General features: G+C 46.7%; 1 long non-coding RNA gene across 1 annotated transcript in view; it reads right to left on the reverse strand.

Annotated features, from left to right (window-relative positions):
- Positions 1-1,325: 1,325 nt before the first annotated feature.
- The window catches only part of LOC137465603 (uncharacterized), a 605,328-nt gene continuing 578,872 nt past the window's right edge, over positions 1,326-27,781 (reverse strand). Inside the window, exon 2 of the long non-coding RNA XR_010994717.1 lies at positions 1,326-1,618. This is a non-coding gene — a long non-coding RNA (uncharacterized lncRNA). The remainder of the gene's footprint in view (positions 1,619-27,781) is intronic.

A 27,781-nucleotide genomic window follows, 5' to 3' on the forward strand; every position in this document is an offset into this window, starting at 1 on the left:
AAGCAGTCACAGGTTAGCTGCTCTTCCCCTTGCATCCGAATATTCAGGAATTGGGCTGGATTTACCACTGTGGTTACTTTCAACTCCACATCTTGCTGCATTAAAACAGTCTGATATTTCAGCATACAGTTTGGAGAAAGCCAATGCCCCCTTTTTGGCCTAATACAGTGGTTATGGCATGTGGAGTATATACTGTTATTTTTTGTCCCAAAGTCAATTTCCTGGCCTCTTGGATGAGGAGAACAGTTGCTGCTAAGGGCTTGCAGGCATCCGGGCCATCCCTGGTTGACCTTGTCTGGTTGTTTTGAAAAGTACCCCATGGGCCTCTTGAAGTTTCCTACTTTCTGAGTCAGAACTCCAAGGGCTAGGTGCTGTTGTTCGTTCCAATTTACTTAATAGATTCCTCTTCCAAAAAGAGGAATCAGACACTCTGGCATATATAAAAATCAGTGTGCATTCCTTTGCTTGTTAAATTTAAAATTAATGGGGTTAAAGAATGTCCAGTTTTCTGCTTGCCTTGTTTCATCAACAACATTTACAATTTCTTGGCTTAATTTTCCTTGTTTTGTATTTAATACTGAATAAGTAGCTCCAGTGTCTACTAAAATGCAAATTTTCCTCAGATCTATGGTAAACAGCAGTTCACCTGGGATTTCCACCCCCAGTTCCCACCATTCTTGATGTAGGGGTAGCTCTGTAATACCCTCCCCCTTCAGCCTCTGGGAACATTCCTGATGACATTGGTAGCAGATGGGGGCTGCTGGTGTTGTCTGGGGCAGCTCCAGAAGTGTGATATCAGTTTTTCTGCTTTTTTTCAGCCTACTGGACCCCATTGGTGCCGGTGCTGCAGTTCCAAGTTGCTACTGTGTAGTGGGGTGTATTGGTTATGCATGGCCAAGCTTTGGTAGCAGGGGGGGCTACTGGGGTGGCTTCTGTGAGAAGCTGCTGGAAGCTTCCTTCATGTCCAGCAGAGCCAATACCTGGTGGCTCCAAAGATGGACGTGCCATTGGCCAAGGTTAGGCCAATTAGAAATGATAACACCTCTGTGATAACATATTTAAGAAGAAAGAAAAAAGAGTTATTGTAATTGTTGTCAGAAAAGAACAGAGTGAGAAAATGCGAAAAGAACAACTGCAGACACCAAGGTCAGTGAAGGGGGGGGGAGGTGCTTCAGGCACAGGAGCTGAGATTCCTCTGATCTTGGTTTGAAAAGATAGGTAGTCTGCTAAGGAAGGCAGGAGCCTCCCCTGAAATGGAAAATGTAAACCCCCTCCCTCCAAATTGTTATAAATTTGAAATTTAGGGCATCTCTCAAGCAAAGATATGGGAGCAGAAATAACAGTTCTTTATTAGGGAAGAAAATAAATAAATAAAATAAACAATGCAGTACTACAAAACAACACTGACAGAGTCAGAATACGACCTGATACCCTGTTGGTCAGGGTGTTGGTAGCAGTCCAAATGGAATTGTGGCTGCAGTCCTCCTGGAGTGGCAGGTGTGGTTCTGTTGGAGCAATGATCCTGTAGAAGGGTGTAGTCTTCCTCTGAAGATCCAGTGGAAAAGGCAGTTGTTCCTCTGGGAATCCAGTGGAAAGGCTGTTCTGATGTCCCAAAAATCTCAGATTATATCCAGGTAGGAATGCTTGGCTCCTCCTTCTGGGCGGAGCATCTCACAATGGGATGATGTAATTTTTATCAGTCATGCAGTGACATTCAGTAGCACATTAACAGCAGATGTCTCCCCAGAGGGAGGATTGGTTTGTGGAAGAGGTAAAGAAAACTGCCTAATTAACAGAAGATAACTGCCACACCTCTAACAGATGGCAAATAGAATACATATTGCCTTGCAATCTAGGACACCTCTGCAGCCTGTGGTGAAGACCATGGTGAAGCAGACTGTCCCCCTGAAGCCCATGGAGGTCAACAGGGATACAGAAATCCACCTGCGGCCCATGGAGGAGCCCCACGCTGGAGCAGGTGGATGCCTGAGAGGAGGCTGTGAGCCTGTGGGATGCCCATGGAGAGAGGACCCCACACTGGAGCAGCCTGTCCTTGAAGGACTGCACCTCATCAAAGAATGACCCACGCTGCAGCAGTTTGGGGAGGACTGTTGCCCATGGGATGGACTCATATTGGAGAAGTTCATGGAGAACTGCCTCCTCTGGGAAGGACCCCATGGTACAGCAGGGGAATGACTCCTCCCTGAGCAGCAGGAGAAACAACGGGTGATGAACTGATCATAACCCCCTTTCCCCATGTCCCTGTGCCACTGGGGGAGGAGGTAGAGCTGGGAAGTGTGTTAGTCTGTTATTTTACAGTTTGTTCTTCTGTAGTATGTTTTGATATTCCTTGTTATAAGTTTCTAATGGTTCGTTCTCTGTACCCCATTTGGCTTCCCTAATGGCTCCGTACTGAGTTGTTTACCAGAGTTTTCCCTGCCAAAATATATGTCAATCCACATGTCAATCCACCTGTATACCTCCCTTGTTCCTTTGTCTTACCCCTGTCTGTCAAATATAGCACACTCCTTTGGTTCTGGAGTGTTCCCTGTCTTTCATCCCTTCCTCGAAGCAGAATTGGATTGTAAGGTTTGCTCCCTCCCCATGTTGGCTTCTATTGGGGAGCCCTTACCCTGCACCCCTCCCCTAATGCCTTCCTATTGGTCAAAGGTTGTGTCCTCCCCGTGTTCCCTCTACCCTATAAAAGTAGTCCGTTCAGGTTCAGACTTGTCACTTGCTCTGCCCCCACTTCGAGATTAAATCTTTGGAGACTCAGACAAGTGTCCTTCCCTTATTCCTTTGCCTCAGTTTCCTCATGCTCTGTGCCTCTGCTGTGCTACCCACGCCGTGGCAATTACCGCCACCCGCAACAGTCTCGGCAGAGACTTGGGGGGGGTGGCCACTCGCGTGTCTGCCCTCCGGCCACAAGCGGGACAGCTAGTCGGCAAACCTCCATCCTGTGGCCGCTGAGAGCCAGGCGCAGGGAAGGAAGGAGGAGGTGGGTGACGGTGTTTTTAAGGGTCTTATTTTGCTTCTCATTATCCTGTTCTGATGTTGTTAGCAATAAATTCAATTAATATCTCTAATTCAAACTTGCTTTGCCCATTAAGGTATTTGGTGAATGATGCCTCCTGGTCTTCATCTTAACTTGTAAACCCTTAATTATATTTTCTCTACTCTGTCCAACTGCAGAGGGGAGTGAGAGAGCAGCTTTGGTGTGCCTGACATGCAGCCAGGATCAACCCACTACATGGGGAAAGAAGCATCCAGCTGAATACCGAAAAACTGTGGCCCCGGCTCCTACTGATCCCAACTTGGTGGTGCTGCTACGGACATGTATTGCAAAATTTGCTCTGAAACAGTTTAGGATTGTGAAATACAGTTTCTCGGATACCTGAGCCATGCAACTTTCCCTCTGGAGCTTGGAGAGAGACAAAAGAGCCTCTGCCTCTGCTCTGAAGGTGGAGAGAACAGAAGACAGCTCTGACTTAATGTTCCCTGTCACTTTGAGACAGAGTGAAAATTTAACAGGGTAGAAATCCATGTGGATTTAGGTGAAATGTGCCTCTTTGAGCTTGCTAACATAAGTAAAATATGCTGTTTAGTCTGGCAACTGCAGCACTAGCAAAACTGCCCCAGCTTAGAAGAAAGAATGCAAATTTCCAAGCTAAAGATATAAGAGATACGAAAGATGCCTTGGACCTTGAAATAGACAGCACAGAGTGACCCAGGAGTTCTTTCTGTACTTTCTGACAAAAACTGAGTACATGTGTAACTAACTGTACATGTAACGCAAAATCAGCAGAATGAATATGCATGAACCTATTGTGAAATTCTATGAATATGTAAATTAGTAACAGTAATAAATAAAGATCGGGAGTTTTCAGGGGCACGCATGTCCTTGGTAGGGGAATGATTCCCCACATGCCTCTAGCGCTGTAATAAACATACTGTTCCCTACAATTCTTTATAGGAATTGTGGGGTCTTGATTTTTCACTGCAATTCAACTTAATGGGACCCCAGACCTCCCCGCCTTTGTGAACTCAGGTGTAAAACACTCTTTTTCTCCTTCCAGCCCCCTGGTCTTAAAGGGACACTAATAATTTTGGGAAGGTTGACGTAAAGAAGATATGGAGTACAATACACATTTTTTGGGTTACCCAGGACAGGCATCCTGGCCTGTGTCAAAAATAATGTGCTCAGCAGGACCAGGGAAGTGATTGTCCCACTGTGCTCGGCACTGGTGAGGCTGTACCTCAAGTGCTATCTCCAGTTCTGGGCAACTGGTTTTAAGAAAGACATTGAGGTACTGGAGCATGTCCAAAGAAAGGCAACAACACTGGTGACGGGTCTGGAGCACAAGTCTTCTGAGGAATGGCTGAGGGAGCTGGGATTTTTTAGCCTGAAGAAAAGGAGGCTCAGGGGAGACTTTATCATTCTCTATAACTACTGGAAAGGACAGTGTAGTAATATGAGGGTCAGCCTCTTCTCCCAGGCAACTAGTGACAGGACAAGAGGAAATGGCTTCAAGCTGCACCAGGAGAGGTTCAGGTTGGACATCAAGGAAGAATTTCTTCACTGAAAAGGTAGTCAGGCATTGGAATAGGCTGACCAGGGAGGTGGTAGAGTCACAATCCCTAGAAATGTTCAAGAAACTACTGGATGTGACACTTAGTGGTATGGTTTGCTTGACATGGTGGTGTTTGGTCAAAGATTGTGATGCCAGAATGATTTTTGCTTTTATATTTCCCAAATATATATTTGTAGTTCTGTACCCTATTATTGTATTTGTAGCTAGCTCCAGTACCTTTCCCCTACCCTGACAGGCAGAATGACAAAACACATTCCAGTGGCTCCAAACCCCAGGGATGTCCAAGGTCCCTATCCTATCTTGGTTCTTCCTTGTAGCCAAGGTTGAAACCAGCTCTTTGAGACACATTTGCATAAACAAAGTTTAGTTCATATCTAAGGGAGGCTAAAGAAGACCTGGAACCAAAAGGGAGGAATTACCTCATTACGTGTGCTCCTAATTGGGATTTTTTTTTTTCAGTTATGCTATTTTGCTAAACTTATAAAACTGTATTCACCCCCTGTAGGGGTGGGCATTTTTCCATATCTGCCCCTGGAGGCCTTCAATAAAGACCAGCCTTTATATTACCTCCTATACTGTCTCAAAGGTGTGTTGTTTTATTTCTAGGTCTTTAAGGCATCAGTTGGATTCAATGAACTTGGAGGTATTTTCTAACGTTAATTATTCTATTATTAGTGAAAGACAGACTCTCAAGTTGTCTGCCATCCTATAGTCATCCTCTTGGTGGATTGGATATCAAGGTGTCGGCACGTAACAACTGATCACAGCCTAGCATAGGCAAAATTAATGACAAAAGGGTGTTATGTGTACTTCAGGGGTTCAAGCCACAGCATATCAATGCATTCTATTTGTGTGTTAGGCATACCCAGCAGTGCCATCTCTAAATAGGTCAGCACCAGAATATGAGTGCTTGTCGCGGTGCATGGGGATGGACAGATGACATGACACTGAGGTTTCATGCAGCAGAGAGACTTTATTCATATACCCACCTCTTTTTATAGGCTATTTAAAGACTCCATGTTTGACTCTGATTGGTCACAACCCAGCCCACTGACCAATAGCCACCTGCTTGCATTCATATGAGGGACTGGTTCTCTGCAGCCCAACCCCTCCTCTTTTCATGAGGCATACAGACCATCTGTATGCTGTGATAAGTGCTTGAGTCTCTAGATACATGAAAGAGATTCTTTCCACTCAAGTTGCACAGTCAGTAGCTGCTCTTTAGCTCAGTCACTGGAGGAGAACTTGACACAGACATTCCTGATGGGCTATGCAACTATTTATTCCTGTGCTGAAGAACTGTCTTCATGAGTGCCAGATCAGGGACAGTTTGTAGTTTGTGATATCGAAATTGGCCAGACAGACACTTTCTAACACAGTTTTGAGAATTAGAAAGCAGGAATTCTTTATTGCAGAATGCTGGTCACTTGGAGGATCCTTCCTCTAATTGAGTGCCCCGAGCATTGGGTGAAGAGAGTTTTTATCATGCACACTGATTGCATATTCATTAGCTACCCACGCTTACTTAGCTTTGTTTTACATAGTTGCACCCCTTATTGGAAGTCCTTATGTGATTCTTTGGGGTCTGTCTTCAACATCCATTGTCCTTTTTATGTAGCTGTTCCTTGATACCCACTTTTGAGTAAGCACAATATCATTGTTTTGCATAACTTCTACTGTGTCAGCCTTGCAGAGTTGAGTTGGCATCCTGCTTGCATTTTTCATGACTTCTGCTTGCCTAAGTTACATCCTTTATCTATTTCACCAAGGCTGTGCTCTTCTGTTCTATTGTCCTTGATAAGAGTAAAATGCTGTTCTGTTCTACTGTCCTTATTACTAGGTCAAACAAAACTGGATTGGTTGTTCTAAAAAGCAGTGAAACAATGGATAATCAGTGGGACTAATGGAGAATCACATGGAAGAAAACCGAGTTCTGAGTCTTCCATAACTATGTAAATTACAGGTTAGCATTTTAAAATATACATGGCTAGAAAAGTTCACAGCTCCTCTCCAAATTTCTGCTGGCTTGAGTTTTGTGGCTCTAGTCAGTAATGAAGATAGTGAAATGCTCATAGAAAATGAAGGATCTTTTAAAGCTCGAGGATCACTCCTTACAAGTGCCTTTGAAGGGGACAGAGTGCCCTTAGTGTATTTTACTTTCCCAGAAATACATGTCAGCATCTACACACAATTCACCAAAATTTCAGAGGTTCAGCTGGGTGCATGTTTTTGGTGCGATTCAAGTGGTATAAAAAACTTTATAGAGAAACACTGCTGACAAAATAGCTAACAGACAAAGAACAATCACATGGGGGAGCAGCAATGCAACTGAGTTGTTAAAACTGAAGATCACAGACAAAGACTCTCTAACTAATTAAAGTTAGAAAGTGGTATGTTTATTGACACTGTTGGGTGGCACGGGGTCGTCTCTGAAAAGTGTGACTTCCCTGTACAAGATTCTTTGCCCTCTATTTATTTCCTGAGATCTTACATACAATACATATGCACAACCCTAGCATCTCCCATCTTCGCTCTGTATTAAAATGAGGTTATTAGTCCTTCATGTGTTGTCGAAACCCAGAATGTCCCTTGGACACTCTTGGATGTTCTGGGCCCAGGTCAAAAGCATATGAGACCCTGGAATGCAGCCACAGACCCCTGTGGCTTTGAACCTGATCCATGGAACAATTTACCAACCTTGCAGGAAGAACAAGAAATCACAAAAGTTTAGATATTGTAGTAGAAGTAGTCACAAAGTAAGAGGAAGATTTTTTTGAGTGCTGTACAGGGGGGGTTTAGGCCTTGTACAGAGGGGTCTGAGTTTTGTACATGGGGGTCAGAAGTTCTAAGATGGAGGGACTTGGGCGTGCCCTGTCCTTTTTCCTTCTTCTTCCTAACCTCCATGTTCTTGGTGATGTTGGCATTCACAGATTGGTTTAGAGTAGAAAGTCACAATTCAATATAGGCGATAGGCATTGGGGAGAATCTATAAACATCTAATATGATATATATTGTATAAAAGAGGGCACCAGCCCCCTGGGCATCAGAGGGTGCCCTTGCCCGAGTGCTGGATGGACCACAGCAGTTTGGGAGAAAATCTTTTAGATAACATACAATAAACTACCTTGAGACCGGATGGCTGAAGACTACTGAGTCTTTCTTTGGAGACACGGGTTGGAGGAGAGACTTGTCCACCTTTCCGGCTCAGCCCAACCAGGGGGTGAGTTCCTATAAAGTGTGTGCAATTCTTCTCTTGAATTGGGGGGATGGTCTTAAGGGATGACGTTAGGAATGTCTACATCAGGTCTCTGTGACCCTCTGGCACAATCTAAGGCCCCCTGCTTTGTGATTGATTGACGTACAGCCCAGGTGCTAACCATTCTTTCAATATATTCTTATAACGATTCACTTACTTCCTTCTTCAAACAAACTCATAATAGTAAACAATATAACAATCGGCTCTAGCTTAAGCATCAAATAATCATTGAGTTATCGTTTATGTACCTAACTTACATCTTAATTACTATGAATTGCCTCTAACTCTCAGCTGAAATCTTAACTTTTTAAAAATCATGCTTCAACTACATGCAAATCCAACAGTGCTTATTAAGTTTTGACCAGAGTCTAAGAAAAGCAAGATCCACCCTAGGATGAAATACCCACCTGAGGGTACTTTAAAGATATTATGGTTCTTCCAAAAATTATTTGTGCTTTCCACTTATATTCTGTGTTTTATGATGGTACTTCTTCAGTGCCTTTTTTAAAGGTAAGTCTGTTATATTACTCTCAACAATATAGAATGAAAACTGATGCAGGTCCAACTGCACTTGAATAACAGCTGCTAAAGTATCCCAACTTCTTGTGTGGAAAGCTGAGTCTTGCTGTTTCTGATGGAATCTTCCCCTGACTTCCAAAATCTTGTCAAGAGCAATTCAGGCCTTGCCAAGGCCTGAATCAGTGCCCATTGAAAGCAAAAAGAAAGATTCCTATTTTTGGCAGGTGGCCCAAGTAAGCCAGAAGTCTTGGCTCGCCTTGCCAGAAAAAAAAATTTATGGCATTTTGATGACTTTAAAAACTTCTCTTTTTCTAGATGTCTTTCTTATATAGCTTAATTTTCAGTAAATTTTTTTTCCTAGACACTTCACATACTGCATAAAGTGGGACTGATGTGTTTCTATCCCTTATTCAGGACAAAATATCATTGTATAAAGTTAATGTTTAAGATACCTGCTTTAGTTAGCATGCACTGGGAAGCATAGATGGAGGACCAGGCACAAGCATGTTTTGTCTCAAACATTCTGACTGTAATGACAGGAAAGGTGTGATCAGAATTGAGGATCCTGCAGAAGTGGGGCAGCGCTGTTCTTAGACAACTTCCTGATCCACCTTGAGACTCATGCTCAGTCCCTCTCCTGAATTCACTTCTTTGAGGAGGGCTAAAAGGGGCTCACTGCTCATTCATGAAAAAATGGCACAAAAAAATCTAGTTTACATAAGAGGCTGCACCAGGTTAACTGTAAAAGGAAGCAGATTGGGCCCCCCATTCTCTTTTTCCTCTCCTTCTCTTTTACTTTCTTTCTCTTGCAACCCCAATTCCAGACCATCCACTGGCAGAACCAATGCAAAATCTAAGGACTGGTGATCTTTGTTCTCTCTATCCATTTTCTGGTTTTATTTCTCTCCTCCCTTGCTTTCTCTGAGCAAAGCACAGCTATCATATTCTACCCCGTACTCCACATTGAAGTTAGTTGTGTGAGTATTTAAAAGGAAAATGCTGTGGCAATTCCAGAGAGATGCAACTTATTGCCATGTGCTGGACCCTGGCTACTATTTACAAGACACTGCTTGATACTAAAGACCACCCTTGGGGGGAAAAGGAGGAAAGCAGACACCCAGGCACTGTGGCCACTCAAACTGCAGCTGAACTAGAGAAACAACCCATGCCACTAGCAGTTGTCGCTATACAGAAAAAGAAATCCAAGACCAAATCAGTTCGCTTAGTGAAGGATGAATAGGAAGCAGGGGGTCCCAGAACAGGATAAAGAGGCAGGATTGGAAATAATCACCTGATCCCTATCCCTGGGTGAGCTGCAAGATATGTGAAGAGACTTCAACTACCATCCGGGTGAGCCCCTGTTGATCTGTTTGCTCCGATGCTGGGATAGCACAGCCCACAACTGGAAATTAAGGGTAGTGAAGCCAAGACACTGGATTCCCTGTCCTGGGATGTGAGCATTGACAAGGGGATTGGAAAAAGGACAGACATTCTTAGCCTCTGGAACCAACTCCTGCCAAGGAAAGGTATCTTTTCAAGGATGATCTATCAATGTACTGAGGGAAGTGGAACACCGTGGAGCAAGGTATGCAGTACCTGAAAAAATTAGCTGTGCTGGAAGTACTCTATAAGGATTGAAATAATGAGCAGTTCCATATACACCCAGATGAAGTCCAGTGTACACAAACCATATGCTGGAAGTTTCTATGAAGCACACCATCATCATATGCCAACTCATTGGTAGTGATGTCATGGAAAGAAAGAGAACAAAGAGTGGATAATTTGATTACCCAACTCCAGCTATGTGAAGAAAGTCTTTCTTCACCTCTAGAGGCCTGAGTCTCATCTGTGGATAGACTATCCAAGTACCTCTAGCAATTTAAGGAGGACTGCTAGTCATTTAAAGAAGTGTCCCGTACCCTGCCAGTATGGACCACAGTCTCTGCTATTGGAAGCAAGTGTGCCCCTGCTCAAGAGAGAGGGTCCACACCGTGAGGCAACCTATGGTTTTACCTGTGTGACCACGGAGATGACATGAGGAAGTGGAATGGAAAACCCACCTCTGCCCTAATAGCATGGGTATGTAAGCCGAGAGGAAGAACGATCACTGCATGTCTTAAGTTGCAAAGATGTGGACAGGGGTGTGTGTTCTATTGCCATCTGTTAGAAGTAGGACAGTTATCTTCTGTTAATTGGGACACCTGTTAAAACTAGGCAGGGCAGTTTTCTTTATCTCTTCCATGACCCATCTTCCCTCCGGAGAGATATCTTCTGTTAATGGGCCGTTAAATCTCACTGCATGACTGATAAAATTACATCATCCCATTGTGAGATGCTTTGCCCAGGGGGAGGAGTCAAGCATTCCTACCTAGATATAATCTGAAATTTGGAACACCACAGTCAGCCTTTTCCCACTGGATTTCCAGAGGAGCAGCTTTCTTTTCCACTCGATTCCCAGAAGACCAGGTCCATCTACAACACCACTGGACCATCAGAGAAAAACTACACGCTTCTACATGATCGCTGCTTCAACAGAACCACATTTGTCACTCCAGGAGGACTGCAGACACCATTGATTCAGACTGCTACCAACACCATGGCCAACAGGGTGTCAGGCCGTATTCTGACTCTGTCAGTGTTGTTTTATATTACTACATTTTTATTTTTGTTTTTCCTAATAAAGAACTGTTATTCCTACCCCCATATCTTTGCCTGACAGTCCCTTAAAATTCAGAGGGAAGGGGTTTATATTTTCCATTTCAAGAGAGGCTCCTGCCTTCCTTAGCAGACACCTGTCTTTTCAAACCAAGACAGATTTTGGCGCCCAATGTGTGGCACAAGGGCATCAAAAGAAAAAGGGTGAAAAAAAGAATAACAGTTCTTGAGTAACCTAATTTTTGTGAACTGAATATAGAAACCTCATTAGGTGTTACCCTGTAGTCTAGCTTACCCTGGTTTGGGTGACACATGGTCGTGACTATATTTCTGCCATTTGCAGACCCTTATCTAAACATGGGTCCTATAACTAAGGTTACTAAGGCTGTTATCCAGTTTGCTTTATGGGTTAATAAGGTGAAGAATTCATGGATTTTTAACTTCCTCTAGAAGGCAGGCACATGAATTCAGAGCTATCACGCACTAACTGCATGTTTTTGAGGTTACTTTAATAATGGTACCTCCTGTGAGGAAATAACACTGGGGGAAATTTTCTCTGAACACTTCAACCAGCTCTCTGGGTCTGCCCCACCAGTTTTGAAAGAGTTCAAATCTTCTCTAAATGCTAATGATGTCATACAGTGGTTGGTGTTGCTGATATGCCTGTTAAGACTGCTCTATTAAGCATTCAGAGATAAGAGAAGATTGACATGGATAACCATGCTAATACCTACCCCAGAGAATAGGCATGCTGCCCCAAAACCTGACACAGCCCCAGAAACTAAGGATGATGCCACAGAGCCTGACACTGCCCCAGAGACTAGGGATGCTTCCCCACCACCTGACCCTGCCCCACACCCCACCTCAGAAATGAACCACCCAGATTGGGTGGGGGTTCTCGTGAAGGAGATAGGCCAGATGCTGAAGGAGTACATTTCCCCAGCTGGTGAGAAAACCTCCCCTTGCCTCAAAGAGGGAGAGTCTGATGGTGCTGCAGTAGAACCCACAGATATTACAACTGTCCAGGTTCCAGCAGAACCGCACAGGCAGTCACAGCCAGCAGCAGTCGCCCCTGTAGAAATGAGGAATTCTAAGATGAAATCAAAGCACCCAGGTAATAAAGATAAGAAAGGAGGGCACTCACTACCCATAGGGGAGCCAATGGTTAAGATCATCACCGAGTCCCTGACATATGAAAGTCTCCGTAATCTGCACAAGGACATTATGCAACAGGGGCATGAGGCTTATACAGTCTAGTTACTTCAGATCTGAGACCTTATGGGTACAGGTGTGCAACTAGATAATAGGGAGGCAAAGAATTTAGGACCCTTAACCCAGGACTCAAGTATGAATCGGGTATTCGTAAGGGAGCCAGAGCCCCTTTCCCTCTGGGAGCGGCTTTTAATGAGTGTAAGAGAGAGGTTTATCCACAAAGAGAGAATCCAGGAGTACCATCATAGAATGCGCTAAAAGACCCTTGAGGAAGAGATCCAACAGCTGAAAGAAGTGACGTTATTGGAAATACTCTTTGGGAGGGATGGACAGCATAATAATGACCTCAACAAGGTCAGATGCACAAGGCAAATGTTGTGGAATCTGGCAAATCTAGGCCCATCTCAATACATCACCTTCATTGCAACAATTGATGCCAATAACAACTGAGAGACAGTGGGTTCTGTCACCGACAAGCGTAGAAATTAGGAGAGTATGATCAATGGTCCAATGCAGGCTCATGTCTCTGCTGTGATTAAGGACCTCAAAGAGGAAATGAGGGAGATAGTGAGAGAGGAGGTAAGGAGGAACAGTTCCCATATGGCATCAGTGTGAGTCACAGGTCCCCGAGTCTGAGCCCAACATCCCTCAGCTAGAAAGCGAGGGTACAGCCCACGAGCTGACCTGTGGTTCTTCCTGCATGACCATGGGGAAGACATAGGAAGATAAGATGGAAAACCCACTTCTGTCCTGGCAGCACGGGTGCATCAACTCAAGGAGGGAAACACTAACCGAGGGAGTTCCACTAAAGTAAAGGTAGCCTCAGCCTCCCATGACCGAGCTGCCGGGTATGATCTGTCAGAACCCCTTGAAGGTACCTCTAGTATATATGCCCAATAAGAAAATTATAACCAGGGCTAGATGAGCCCTGCCTCTAGCCAGGAAGAGGCATGAGGAAACTGAGTCTTTTAGACAGTGTAGATACAATGGCCTGGCACATCAGAGCCACAAAAATATGAAGCGTATGTTGATACTGGTGCACAGTGTACCCTGATACCATGAGGACACATGAGGGCAGAACCTATTTCCATTGCCAGGGTAACGAGGACATCACTGCAATTGACCCTGTTGGAAGCCGAGGTGAGCCTGACTGGGAAAGAGTGGAAGAAACATCCTATTGTGACTGGCCCAAAGGCCCCATATATTCTAGGCATAGACTTCCTCCGTAACAGCTATTACAAAGACCCAAAAAGACTCAGGTGGGCTTTTGGCATAGCTGATGTAGAGGCAGAAGACATTAAGCAATTAAACACCTTGTCTGAACTATCAGAAAACCTATCTGCAGTAGGACTTCTGAGGGTAGAAGAGCAACAAGTAACAATGGCCACCTCAACGGTGCACCGCCGGCAGTATCAGACAAATCAAGATGCTGTGATCCCCATCCACAAAATGATCCATGAGCTAGAGAGCCAAGGAGTGGTCAGTAAGGCCCACTGACCCTTCAACAGTCCCATTTGGTCTGTGCACAAGTCTGACAAAGAATAAAGATTAACTGTAGACTATTGTGGCTTGAATGAATTACTCCACCACTGAGCGCTGCTGTGCCAGACATGCTGGAACTCCAGTACAAGCTAGACTCCAAAGCAGCAAAGTGATATGCCACTATTGACATTGCCAATGCATTTTTCTCCATTCCTCTAACAACAAAATGCAGTCCTCAGTTTGCTTTCACCTAGAAGGGCATGCAGTACACCTAGAACCGACTGCCCCAGGGGTGTAAACACAGCCTTACTACCTGCCATGGACTGATCCAGGCTGCACTGGAAAAAAGGTAAAGCTCCAAAACATCTGCAGTATATTGATGACATCATTGTGTGGGGGAACACAGCAATAGAAGTCTTTGAGAAAAAAGTGACGATCATCCAGATTCTGCTGGAAGCCAGATTGGCCATCAAGAAGAGCAAAGTCAAAGGACCTGCCCAAGAGATCCAGTTCTGTCAAGGTTTGCATGGGTCTGGGGTCATCAAAGAGGCAAGAACAGTTGTTGGTTGCTATAAAGTTGTTAATTGCATGAATACATCAATCTCGAAGGCAAAGAGTTCAAGGTATTAAAGTCCATGCTAAAACTTTTCTGGCATAAAGTTCCAAGCAAAGGCTGCAGCTGCAACAACTGCTCACTGGCATAGAGCCCAAGGTTCTGTGCAAGAACAGCGGCGGCAGCAGCAACAGTTGCTCCCAGGCATAGAGTCCCAGTCATGGAGTCAATGGAAAATGCAGGCAGGAACAGCCTTTTTTCTTCTTCTTCCTTCTTGTTGTTTCTCTTCCTAATACAGGGGGATTTTTATACATAAATGACCCAATCAACAGAAAACACGATTCTAAAACATTCTTTCTACATCAATCTGAACTTGATTCTAATGTACAAAAGTAGTATGAAAGTAATAGAAAAGTAGTCAGTTACTACCTAAATTTTTACGCATATAATTTTATCTGTTTGCGTGAATAATTCTATCTATTCTATCTAGAAATACAAGCAATGTTCTGCTATGTTTTTGTTATGACTGGGACTAAGTTACTAAATTTTAAACCAGGCTTTAGGGCCTTACTAACTAACACTCTATTAAGGCACTTAAAATATATTTCTACTTACTTAAAACTCTAACGTGCACTTCCACTTACTTAAAACTTAAACCTACACTTCTACTTCATATCTATGTGGCTTAATATATCTTAATTTCTCTAAAGGCTTTAGTTCAATCCCTGCATTCATTTCTCTCTCTCTGAAGGACTCAGAGAGGCTTGAATTCCAGCACAGTAAAGTTGCAAGATGGACGCCATCAGATTCCCACTGAGGTCATCAATAAGATCACCACAATGTCTCCACTGACCAGCAAGAAGGAAACACAAGCTTTCCTAGGCGCCATAGGTTTTTGGAGAATGCACATTCCTGAGTACAGCCAAAATATGAGCCCTCTCTACCTAGTTACCCGCAAGAAAAACAATTTCCACTGGGGCCCTGAACAGCAACAAGCCTTCACCCAGATCAAGCAGAAAATCACTCATGCAGTAGCCTTTGGCCCAGTCAGGATGGAACCAGAGGTAAAGAATGCGCTTTAGTCTGCAGCCAGGAACAATAGTTTGTCCTAGAGCCTGAGGCAGAAAGTGCCTAGGAGACTTGAGGCCGACCACTGGGATTCTGGAGCTGAAATTGCAGAAGATCCAAAGCCAACTACACTCCCACTGAGAGGGAAATCTTGGCCGCCTATAAAAGAGTTCAAGCTGCCTTAGAGGTGATTGGCATGGAAACACAACTCCTGGCACCCCGACTACTGGTGCTGGGGTGGATGTTTAAAGGAAAGGTTCCCACTACCCATCACACCACCGACATCACATGGAGCAAATGGATTGCCCTCATCACACAGTGCACCCATATTAGAAACCCAAATTGCCCTGGGATTTTGGAAATATTTGCAAACTGGTCAAAAGGTGAAAACTTTAGTCTCACTGACGAAGAGGGGCAGGAACAAGTGGCACAAACTGAAGAAGCTCCCCCATACAACCAACTGCCAGCAAAAGAAACACAATACACTCTTTTCACTGACAGTTCCTTTCACATTGTAGAGATGAAACAAAAGTAGAAAGCAACCATATAAAGCCCCATATGACAGGTTGCACAAGCTACTAAAAGAGAAAATGGATCAAGTCAACTTGTTGAACTCAAGGCCGTTCAGCTAGCCCTAGACATTGCTAAAAGAGAGAAGTGGCCAAAGCTCTACCTTTATGCCCATTCACGGATAGTAGCCAATGCTCTGTGGGGCTGGCTGGAAAGGCAGAAAAAGGCCAACTGGCAGCATCGAGAAAAAACAATCTGAGCTGCTGATGAGTAGAAAGACTGCCACTCAGGTAGAAAAGCTATCTTTGAAAATCTGTCATGTAGATGCCAATGTCCCTACGAGTCAGGCCAGTGAGGAGCACCAAAACAATAAACAAGTAGATCAGGGTGCAAATATAGAAATGTCACAGATAGATTTAGATTGGGAACACAAGGGAAAGTTGTTCCTAGCTCGATAGGCCCATGATGACTCAGGTCATCAGGACAGAGATGTTACCTATAAGTAAGCACAAAACCAAAAGGTGGATCTAACCATGAACAGTATTTCTCAGGTTATCCATGACTGTGAGATGTGTGTTAAGATCAAGCAGACCAAGCAGGTGAAGCCCCTATAGTATGGTGAGCAATAGTCCAAATATAAGTATAGGGATGTAGCAGCATGGAAAATGGATGGTGTTCGCTGCTACCTTCCCGAAAGCATCTTCTGAGAAAGCTGCTTGGGTAGGCACAGACAGTCACTCAATCCATGCTCACACCACAGATAGGTCAGTGAAGAAAGACGGAAAGGGTCTCTGTATAGAGTTCCAGCAATGTTTATTGTAGAGTCATGCTGAAGGAGTCCAGGGACAGAAGACAAGAAAACAGTGCAGTGTCCCGGGTTAAGTATGGGGTCAGGGGCCAATGATCTGCCGGCACAGGGCAGTACAAGGGCAGGGAAAAGGGCAGTGACCTATAGGGAAAGGGCAGATTAACATAGTGCTGCACAGCACCATGGGAGAAGCCCTTTTTTCTCACCCCAAGCAGTGAGGCATTCTCTAAACCTGTGGCACATTCTTTCAGGGCATTATCCTAGAAGTTCCCCTAATAGGCTCAAAGGCCTCCACAACTCCCCTGTTTTGTTTTACTAAAAAGGCTTCTCCAATGGATTTTTGCAGACACTTAACAGGAAAACATAAATAAAACAATAAAAACAATGATTACAACCCACAAAATCCCTTTAACAAAAGATGAAACCTATCCTGTCAACCCCCATCATCTTATATGGAGCAGTTGGAGGTTCCCTGCTGCTGAAGACATGGCAAGAGACTTAGGGATGATGAGTGGATCTGTGAGTTTGAAAAAATGAGTTTTTAGACTTGTATAATTTTAACTTTAACAGTCTCTAATATCTTCTCATCTCATTCTTTCCGTTCATACCTAGTAGAAGGGGTGTGCAAAGAAAGAGGGAATGACAGTATAACACACAAAAAAGAGGTAACAGTATAACAATTTAAAAAGGGGTAACAGTGCAACACAATCTGTGAGTAAAACCTGACGGAGAATCTCATAATTTTAGTAGGTGGAGCAGTGGAGGGTCATCTTCCTATTTGACGAATATCTGCATTTACTTTTCTTTCTTCTCCTCCACACCACCTGAGCCTAGTCTCTTTACTCTCTTTGAGGTTCCGGGGAAGTGTTTCTGGGTGCTGCATTTGGTGGTTCGATGTACAGCTTGATTTTCTTGCCTGGGATCCACCTTGGGCCAGATCCTGTAGACACGCAAGCATATCCTCTCCCCCAGGTTATTAATGGAAAGGGGCCCATTATTTGCTTGGACTCAGGGTCCTTGATCAGCACATGTGGCTTCTCTGTGAGCTGAGCTCTTCTAGTGTTTGAGAAGTGCCTGACTATGGAGGGATTTGGCTCCATAAATTTATTATTAAGAAAACTGATTATGTAAAGGGCCTTACATAATCTTTCGCTACTCGATAGTATTTCAAACCCCCCCATGCTGCTGATCAAGGATTTTCTTGAGGGAGTGGTGAGTCCTTTCTACAACAGATTTTCCCGTTGGGGAGTGGGGTATGCCAGTGGTGTGTTTTACCCCCCATTGATTTAAGAACTGTTTGAATTTTTAGGAGGCGTAAGCAAAACCATTGTCCGTTTTTATAGCTTGAAGAATGCCTAGGGTGGAAAATGCTAGGAGAAAATGCTTGATAACATCTTTGGCCTTTTCTCCTGCGTGGGGCAATGTGAATACAGCTCCAGAGAATGTATCTATAGACACATGGATATATTTAAGTCTCATGAAGGGAGCATAATGGGTAACGTCTGTTTGCCACAGTTGTAAACTCTTGAGGCCCTGGGGATTAACCCTGGTCCCCATAAATGGCATAGCAAAGTCCTGGCAATTGGGGCAGGAGCCCACAATTGCTCTCACTTGTCCCCTTGTGATTTTAAACATACGAACAAGGGATGGCACATTCTGGTGGAAAAACTGGTGGCTCAACTTTGCTTGATTGAAGATGTACAGCAGGGTGGTCTGCATTGCCATGGCCAAAGCATCTGCCCTCCAGTTGCCCTCTGCAACTGGTCCTGGGAGGTCAGTGTGTGACCTCACGTGCATAATGTGGTATGGTTGCGCTTGGTGGGAGAGGAGATAGACTAGCTTTGAGAGAAAGCTATATAAATTTGTATTTGACACTTCTTTTAATAAAAAATGTTCTGCTTTTTCAGCTATTCCAGCAACATAGGCTGAATCAGTAACCAGATTCAAGGGTTGTTTGAACTTCTCAAAGGCTCTGACAACGCCTGCTAATTCTGCAAGTTGTAGGGATCCCTGAACAATCTAAACATCAGACTCCCACTCCTGAGTGTCAGGATTTTTCCAAGTCATAACTGACTTGTGGGATCCTCTGGAGCCATCAGTAAAAACAGTTAGTGCCTTTAAGGGAGTTCGAGTCTCTAATGATTTTGGGACCAAATCAAAACATGCATTAAATAGTTTATGTTTTGGTAGGTGGATAGAGCTTTGACCTGGGTAGCTGTCAAGAGTGAACTGGCAGTGTTCATTGGTCTGGAGCAAAGCTTCCAGACTACCTGATGTCAGTGGAAGGTAAATGCATGTGAACTCACACCCTGCTAGGGTCTTGAGGCATGCTCTGGCTTTTATAATGAGTTGAGCCATCAGCTCCTGGGGTGTTGTTGAATCATGATTTTAAAGGGTTAAGATTTTAGCTGAGGGTTAGAACCAATTCATATTGAAGTTAGATACACCAATGACAGGTTCATGATTATTAGATGCTTAAGCTAAAGCTAATTGTTATATTATGAGCTTATTTGTAGAAAGAAGTACAGCAAGTGAACCATTATAGGAACATATTGAAACCAGTGGAACAATGCCCAGCACCTGGACCCTGTGTCAATCCATCACAAAGCAGGGGGCCTTGGATCGTGCCAGAGGGTCACAAAGACCTGATGAAGACCTTCCTGACTTCATCCCTGGGACCACTGACCTAATTCAAGACCACCAACCCAATTCAAGAGAAGAATTGCGCACGCGTGAAGGACTAATAACCTCATTTTAATACACGGCAGGGATGAGAGGTGCAGGGGTTATGCATATGTATGATTTTGGGAAATAAATAGAAGGCAAAAATCCTTGTACAGTGAGGTCATGCAGTTTGGGAACGACCCTGCCCGTGCTGCCCGCCAGCGTAATAAACATAGCACTTTCTAACTTTAATTAGTTAGAGAGTCTTTGTCCGTGATTTTCAGTTTTAACGATTCATTGTAATTATCTTATTTGGTTGGTGCTATTGTAACACCCACTCTATGATTAAAAACTAGCCCCTCAGAGTGGGGTCCCACTGGAAAATGAGCCCATGAAACTTGGGTGACTTACCCAAGATGGCAAATTGGAATGGCAGGGTAGGATCAGCACGGTGGGCTTGTCTCATGGACAGTGCCTCTCATACCTTTTAGATTGCTACCTGGGCCCTGGTGCAATAGTTTGTGGTGAGTCGAGGTCATTGCAGCCTCGCAGAAGGTTGAAAAGGGGTGCGAAGTCCCTAGCAGTGGACGAACCCAGTTGATGCTCCCACATAGCTGATGTAGTTCTCTCAGGGTTCTGGGGTTGTCCTTGAAGGTGAGCTGCTGGGGTACGATGGTCTTTTTGCTGATCCAGAGTCCAAAGTAGGGCCACGGGCAGGTGCGCTGAATCTTTTCTATAGCAATTTCAAATCCTGCTCCTTTAATGGCTTGAATAGTCTTTTTGAGAACAATTTCTAAATAATAGTCAGTCTTGGTGCATAATAAAATATCATCCATAGAGTGAAAAATTCTAGCGTCAGGGAAATTTTTTTGGATGGGCGAGAGAATGCGGGCAACAAACATTTGGCAGAGAGATGGAGAATTTTTCATCTTTTGGGGAAGAACTTGCCATTGATACCTTTTTAGAGGGGCTTTTCTATTAACTGATGGGACGGAAAATGCAAATCTTAGGGCATCTCTGGGATGGAGAGGGATTTTAAAAATGCAGTCTCTGATATCAATGACTGCCAGTTTCCAATCTCTCGGGAGCATTGAGGGTGAGGGTAGGCCAGGCTGCAGAGGGCCTATGTCCTCAATGACCTCATTGGTCTTCCTGAGGTCTTGCAGGAGTCTCCACCTATCTTTGTCTGGTCTACAAATGACAAAGACAGGGGTGTCCCAAGGGCTAGTGGATGGTATTATGTGGCCCTTGGACAACTGCTCCTGCATGAGGGATTCAAAAGCCTTTATTTCTGAGAGGGGCCACTGATCAACCCACAGTAGTTCATCAGTTTTCCATGTGAGTGGTGGGGTAGGGTGCTCCACAGTGGCCCCGGCTAGAAATCTCATGGTGTAGCATCCCATGAACTCCCTCTCCCCAGCCAATTCCGAAGGGCATTGCCTAGGAAATACTTACCATAGAGTTCATTCCTCCTGTGGCAAAGACAAAACTCCCTCATGGACCTCTGCTTTTGCAACTTCCTCTGGTTTCTCCTTTCCCTGTTTCCGCACTGGTTGGGTACCCCCAGTGGCTGCCCCCACCCCCGTGGAGACCAATCCCCTTTGTCCTGCCCTTAGCTCCGCCCCCCCATCCCTTCCCCTTCTTAAGCTACCTGTGACACGTGCTTGCCTTCTCTTTTTGCCTGGATTCCCTTCAGTTTCCACGCAATAAACCTCGTTGGAATTAAATCCTGCAAAAGGAGCCTTCTTGCCTCTCTTGCTGAGCCAGCTGAGGTGAGTGTGGTGTGTGAGTCTGACTGCACTGCCTGAATGTTAATCCAACTGGCTTTTCCACAGGAGATGATTGTTGGAAACAGATAATAGGCAGCAGCACCCACCATCCACATCTTGCATTTTTACTGCGATGGTGAGGAGATTTCTAGCTTTGCTCCCCATTGAGACAATAGGTCCCTGTCCCATAAGGTGATAAGTGCCTTTACCACGAAAGGTCTTACTGTGACAACCTGACCCTCAGGTCCTTCAGTAAGGATTGTCTGTTTGCTCTGCATAGAGGTGACAGCTACTTCTTTCCCGGAGATGACTTCATTGTTTGGTATCAGTTCCCAGACCTGTGGCCAGACAGAGCGGGCAATGATGGTCACATATGCTCCAGTATCTGCCACACATGGAAGATGACTAGGAAACCTTTGTTAAACAAGCCACACTCTATAAGAGCTCTGTCTTGGACCACAGTAAAACTGATATCAGGAAGCCGGGCTAGCGAGTTTTCTTCCACAGGGAAAAGGGCCGGTCTTTGCCTTCAGGGGCCTGTGGCCCTGAGTGGGCGGCCACCTCCAAAAAATCCAAAAAACCAAGCATGTGTCCCAGACCCAACCTGCCCCCACCTCAAACTTGTTCTGACCTGACAATCCCAAGTGCACCCTGCAAACTGACATCAGGAACCTGAAATGGCAAGTTTTCTTTCACAGGGAAAAGGGCCGTTCTTTGCCTTCAGGGGCCTGTGGCCCTTAGTGGGCAGCCGCCTCCAAAAAAGCCAAAAAACCATGGATTGTCGTATTGTGTTTTTATATCTTTGTAACAGTTCTTTAATGATTTTCCCCTTCACCCCCCATTTTCTCCCAATGGTTCCACCCTGAGCTCTCCCGCCCCTCCTCCAATGGACCCCTCCCTGGTGCTTTGTACATAACGCAGCTCCTAATCCCACCCTGCCAAAATCTTCCACCTTGGGCATCCAGTGAGTGGATGAAGGCCAGGGGTCCCTCCCTTAACCTTCCTCCATTGGCTTGTGTTTCTGTCTGTCCCTCTGCCTTCCACTCCCCCGAATTCCCCCACTGGGCGGTGGGCATCCTTCCCCCTTATCTCCGCCCCGGTACTTAAGGTGATTACGAAAGCCACGTGGCCACTTTCGGCCGCCAGGCATGGAATTCAGAGCTCCCCAGAGCTTACAATAAATCTGAGACTTTTCCTCGGCCGTGAGTCGACTCCCTCATTACCTTCTTGGACGCCATCTCTCGTCCATACAAGGCAGAAATAGAAGCGCACTGTCTTAGCCGCCCCCCGAATCTGCCACGAGAAACAGGGGTGTGTGCCCCCGCTAAAGACCGTGCCTCTTCCCGGAAGGCGAAGCCAGGGGGCTTCAGACTGAGCACAGTGGCAACGGATGTGTCGAGACCCAACCTGACCTCACCTCAAACTTGTGCTGCCCTGACAGTCCCAAGCGCACCCTGAAAACTGACATCCGGAAAATGAGCAGGCGAGTTTTCGTACACAGGGAAAAATGCCGGTCTTTGTCTCTGCTGGAATAACGTGCTGAGTGGCAGGCCGCCTCCAAAAAATCCGAAAAATCAAAGATGTGTCCCAGACCCAACTGCCCCCACCTCAAACTTGTGCTGCCCTGACAGTCCCAAGTGCACCCGGCAAGCTGACATCAGGAACCTGGGCTGGGAAGTTTACTTTCACAGTGAAAAGGGCAGGTTTTTGTCTCCGGGCGCCTCAGGCCTTTAGTGGGTGGCCGCCTCCAAAAAATCGGAACAACCAGAAATGTGTCCCAGACCCAACCTGCCCCTGCCCCAAACTTGTGCTGCCCTGACAGAACCAAGTGCACCCTGGAAACTGACATCAAGAACCTGGGCTGGGAAGTTTCCTTTCACAGGGAAAAGGGCCAGTCTTTGTCTCCAGGGGCCTGAACGGAGTGGGCGGCAGCCTCTGAAAAATCGAAATAACCAAGGATGTGTCCCTGACCCAGGCTCTCCCCACCTCAATCTTTTGCTGCCCTGACAGTCCCAAGCACGCCTTGCAAACTGACATCAGGAACCTGGAGTGGCCAGATTCCTTTCACAGGGGAAAGGGCAGGTGTTTGTCTCCGGTGGCCTGTGGCCCAGAGTGGGCCGTGCCGCCAAAAAATCCGACCAACCAAGGATGCGTCCCAGACCCAACCTGCCCCTACCAAAAACTTGTGCTGCCCTGACAGTCCCAAGCACACCCAGCAAACTGACATCCAGATCCTGGGCTGACCAGTTTTCTTTCACCGGGAAAATGGCAGGTCTTTGTCTTCAGGGGCCTGTGGCCCAGAGTGGGCTGCTGCCTCCAAAAATCCAAAAAACCAGGGATGCGACCCACACCCAAGCTGCCCCCACCTCAAACTTGTGCTTCCCTGACAGTCCCAAGCGCTCCCTGCAAACTGAGATCCGGAACCTGGGCTGGCAAGTTTACTTTCACAGAGAAAAGATGGGTTTTTATCACCAGGGGCCTGAGGCCCCATGTGAGCTGTGGCCTCCAAAAAATCCAAACAACCAAGCATGTGTCCCACACCCTACATGCCACTACCTCCAACTTGTGCTGCCCTAACAGTCCCATGCACACACTGAAATCTGACGTCAGGAGCCTGGGGTGGCCAGTTTTCTTTCACAGGGAAAATGGAGGGTCCTTGTCTTCAGGGGCCTGTGGCCCTGAGTGGGCGGCCGCCTCCAAAAATTTCGGCCAACCAAGGATGTATCCCAGACCCAACCTGCCCCCACCTCAAACTTGTGCTGCCCTGACAGTCCCAAGCACACCCTGCAAACTGGCATCAGGAACCTGGGGTGGCCAGTTTTCTTTCACAGGGAAAGCTGCGGGTCCTTGTCTTCAGGGGCTTGTGTCCCTGAGTGGGCAGCCGCCTACAAAAATCCAAAAAACCAGGGATGTGTACCACACCCAAGCAGCCCCCACCTCAAACTTGTGTTTCCCTGAGAGTCCCAAACGCAACCTGCAGATTGAATTCAGCGATCTCGTCTGGTGAGTTTGCTTTCACCGGGAAAGGTCCAGTCTTTGTCTCTGGGGGCCTGTGGCCCAGAGTGGGAGGCTGCCCCAAAAAAATGCAATCAACAAAAGATGTGTCCCAGACCCAACCTGCCCCTACCTCAAACGTGTGCTGCCCTGACAGTCCCAAGCACACCCTGCAAACTGACATGTCGAACCTGGGCTGTCCAGGTTTCTTTCGCAAGGAAAAGCTCCAGTCTTTGCCTTTGGGGGCCTCGACCATGAGAGGGCAGCAGCCTCAAAAAATTCCAAGCAACCAAGTATGTGTCCCAGACCCGACCGGCCCCCACCTCAAACTTGTGCTGCCCTTACAGTCCCAAGTGCACCCCGCAAATTGAAATCAGGAACCCCGGATTGCCAGTCTTCTTTCTCTGAGACAAGGGCCGGTGATGGTCCGTAGGGTCCTGTGTCCCTAAGTGGGCAGACACCTTCAAAAAATGCAAACAACCAAGGATATCCCCCAAACCAACCAGTCCCAACCTCAATCTTTTGCTGCCCTGACAGTCACAAGCGCATTCTGGAAACTGACATCAGGAACCTGGGTTGGTCTTTTCTCTTTCACAGGGAAAAGGGTCGGTCTTTGTCTCCGGGGGCTTCAGTTGCTGAGTGGACAGCCACCTCCAAAAAATCCTAACAGCCAAGGATGTGTCACAGACCCAACTTGCATCCACATCAATCCTGTGCCGCCCTGACTGTTCCAAGCGCACCATGGAAACTGACATCAGGAACCTCGGCTGGCAAGATTCCTTTCACAGGGAAAAGGGCCGGTCGTTATCTCCAGGGGACTGAGTCCCTGAGTGGGCGGCCGCCTCCAAAAAAATCCGAACAACCAAGTATGTGTCCCAGAACCAACCTGCCCCCACCTCAATCTCGTGCTGCCCTGACAGTCCCAAGTGCACCCTGCCAACTGTCATCAGGAACCTGGGCTGGCCATGTATCTTTCACAGGGAAAAGGGCCGGTCTTTGTCTCCAGGGGCCAGTGGCCCTCAGTGGGCTGCTGCCTCCAAAAAATTCAAACAGTCAAAGATGTGTCCCAGACCCAACCTGCCTCCACATCAAACTTGTGCTGCCCTGACAGTTCCAAGCGCACCCTGAAAACTGACATCGGGAACCGGGACTGACCAAATTCCTTTCACAGGGAAAAGGGCCGGTCTTTGTCTCTAGGGGCCTGAGTCCCTCAGTGGGCGGCCGCCTCCAAAAAATTCAAGCAGTCAAAGATGTGTCCCAGACCCAACCGGCCCTAATCTCAATCTTTTGCTGCCCAGACAATGCCAAGCGAACCCTGCAAACTTACATCTGGAACCTGGGCTGGCCAGTTTTCTTTCACAGGGAAAAGGGCCGGTGTTTGTCTACAGGGGCCTGTGGCGCTGAGTGGGCAGCTGTTACAAAAAATAAGAACAACCAAGGATATATCCCAGGCCCGACCTGCCCCAACCTAAAACTTGTGCTGCCCTGACAGTTCCAAGCGCACCCTGCAAACTGACGCCAGGAACCTGGGCTCGCCAGTTTTCTTTCACAGGGAAAAGGGCCGGTCTTTGTATTCAGGGGCCTGTGGCCTTGAGTGGGCGGCCGCATCCAAAAAATCCAAACAACCAAGGATGTGTCCACTACCCAACCGACCCCCAACTCAAACTTGGGCTGCTCTGACAATCCCAAGCGCACCCTGGAAACTGACACCAGGAACCTGCACTGGCCATATATCTTACACAGGGAAAAGGGACGGTCTCTGCCTGCAGGGGTCAGTGGCCCTCAGTTGGCAGCAGCCTCCGAAAAATTCAAACACTCAAAGATGTGTCCCAGAACCAAGCTGCCTCCACATCAAACTTGTGCTGCCCTGACAGTCACAAGCGCGCCCTGCAAACTGACATCAGGAACCTGGGCTGGCCAATTTTTTTCACAGGGAAAAGGACCGGTGTTTGTCTCCAGGGGCTTGTGGCCCTGAGTGGGCAGCCACCTCAGAAAAATCCAAATAACCAAGGATGTGTCCCAGACCCAACCTGCCCCCACCTCAATCTCGTGCTGCCCTGACAGTTCCAAGCGCACCCTGGAAACTGACGCCAGGAAACTGGGCTGGTCATTTCTCTTTCACAGGGAAAAGGGCCAGTCTTTGTCTCCAGGGGCCGGTGGCCCTGAGTGGGCAGCTGCCTCCAAAAAATCTGAACAACAAAGGATATGTCCCAGACCGAACCTCCGAACCTGTCCCTACCTGAAAATTTTGCTGCCCTGACAGTCACAAGCACACACTGCAAACTGACGCCGGGAACCTGGGCTGGCCAGTTTTTTATTCACAGGGAAAAGGGACGGTCTTTGTCTCCAGGGGCCGGTGGCCCTCAGTGGGCGGCCGCCTCCAAAAATTTCAAACAGCCAAGGATGTGTCCCAGACCCAACCTGCCCCAACCTCAATCTTTTGCTGCCCGGACAGTTCCATGCGCATTCTGGAAACTGATATCAGGAACCGGGAGTGGCCATTTTTCTTTCAAAGGGAAAGGGTCGGTCTTTGCCTCCAGGGCCCTGACTCCATGAGTGGGCGGCCACCTCCAAAAAATCCAAACCACCAAGGATGTGTCCCAGACCCAACCTGTCCCACCTCAAACTTGTGCTGCCCTGACAGTCCCGAGCACACGCTGCAAACTGGCATCTGGAACACGGGCTGGCTAGCTTTATTTTGAAGGGAAAAGGGCCGTTCTTTGCCTCTGGGGACTGTGGCCCTGAGTGGGTGGCCGCCTCCAAAAAATCCAAACAACCAAGGATGTGTGCCAGACCAAACCTGCCCCAACTCAAACTTGTTCTGCCCGGACTATGTCAAGCGCACCCTGAAAACAGACATCAGGAACCTGGGTTGGCCATTTTTCTTTCACAAGGAATGGGCCGGTGTTTGTCTCCGGGGGCCTCAGTCGCTGAGTGGACAGTCGCCTCCAAAAAATCCTAACAGCCAAGGATGTGTCCCAGACCCAACTTGCCTCCACATCAAACTTGTGCTGCCCTGACAGTTCCAAGCGCACCCTGAAAACTGACTACAGGAACCTGGGATGGCCAGATTCCTTTCACAGGGAAAAGGACAGGTCTTTGTCTCCCGGGGCCGGTGGCCCTTAGAGTGCGAACGCCCCCAAAAAATCCAAAAAAAAACGGGTGTGTCCCAGACCTAACTTGCCCCCACCTCAAACTTCTGCTTTCCTTACAGTTTCAAGCGCACCCTGCAAAGTGACAACAGGAACTTGGGCTGGCCAGTTTTCTTTCACACGAAAAGGGCTGGTGTTTGTCTCCAGGGGCCGGTAGTGCAGAGTGGGCGGCCACCTCCAAAAAATCCAAACAACCAAGGATGTGTCCAAGACCCAACCTGCCACTTCCTCAAACTTGTGCTGCCCTGACAGTCACGAGCGCACCCTGGAAGCTGAAATTCGGAACCTGGGGTGGCCATTTTTCTTTCACAGGGAAAAGGGCCGGTGTTTGTCTCCTGGGGTCTATGGCTCTGTGTAGGAAGCCGCCTCCAAAAAATCCAAACAACTAAGGATGTGTCCCAGACACAACCTGCCCCATCTCAAACTTGTGCTGCCATTACGGTTGCAAGCGCACCCTGCAAGCCGAAATATGGAACCTGGACTGGTCCGATTCTTTCATCAGGGAAAAGTTCCAGTAATTGCCTCAGTTGTCCTGTGGCACTGAGCG

Source organism: Anomalospiza imberbis (genome assembly GCF_031753505.1).
Source record: "Anomalospiza imberbis isolate Cuckoo-Finch-1a 21T00152 chromosome W unlocalized genomic scaffold, ASM3175350v1 scaffold_31, whole genome shotgun sequence".
Lineage (NCBI taxonomy): Eukaryota > Metazoa > Chordata > Aves > Passeriformes > Viduidae > Anomalospiza > Anomalospiza imberbis.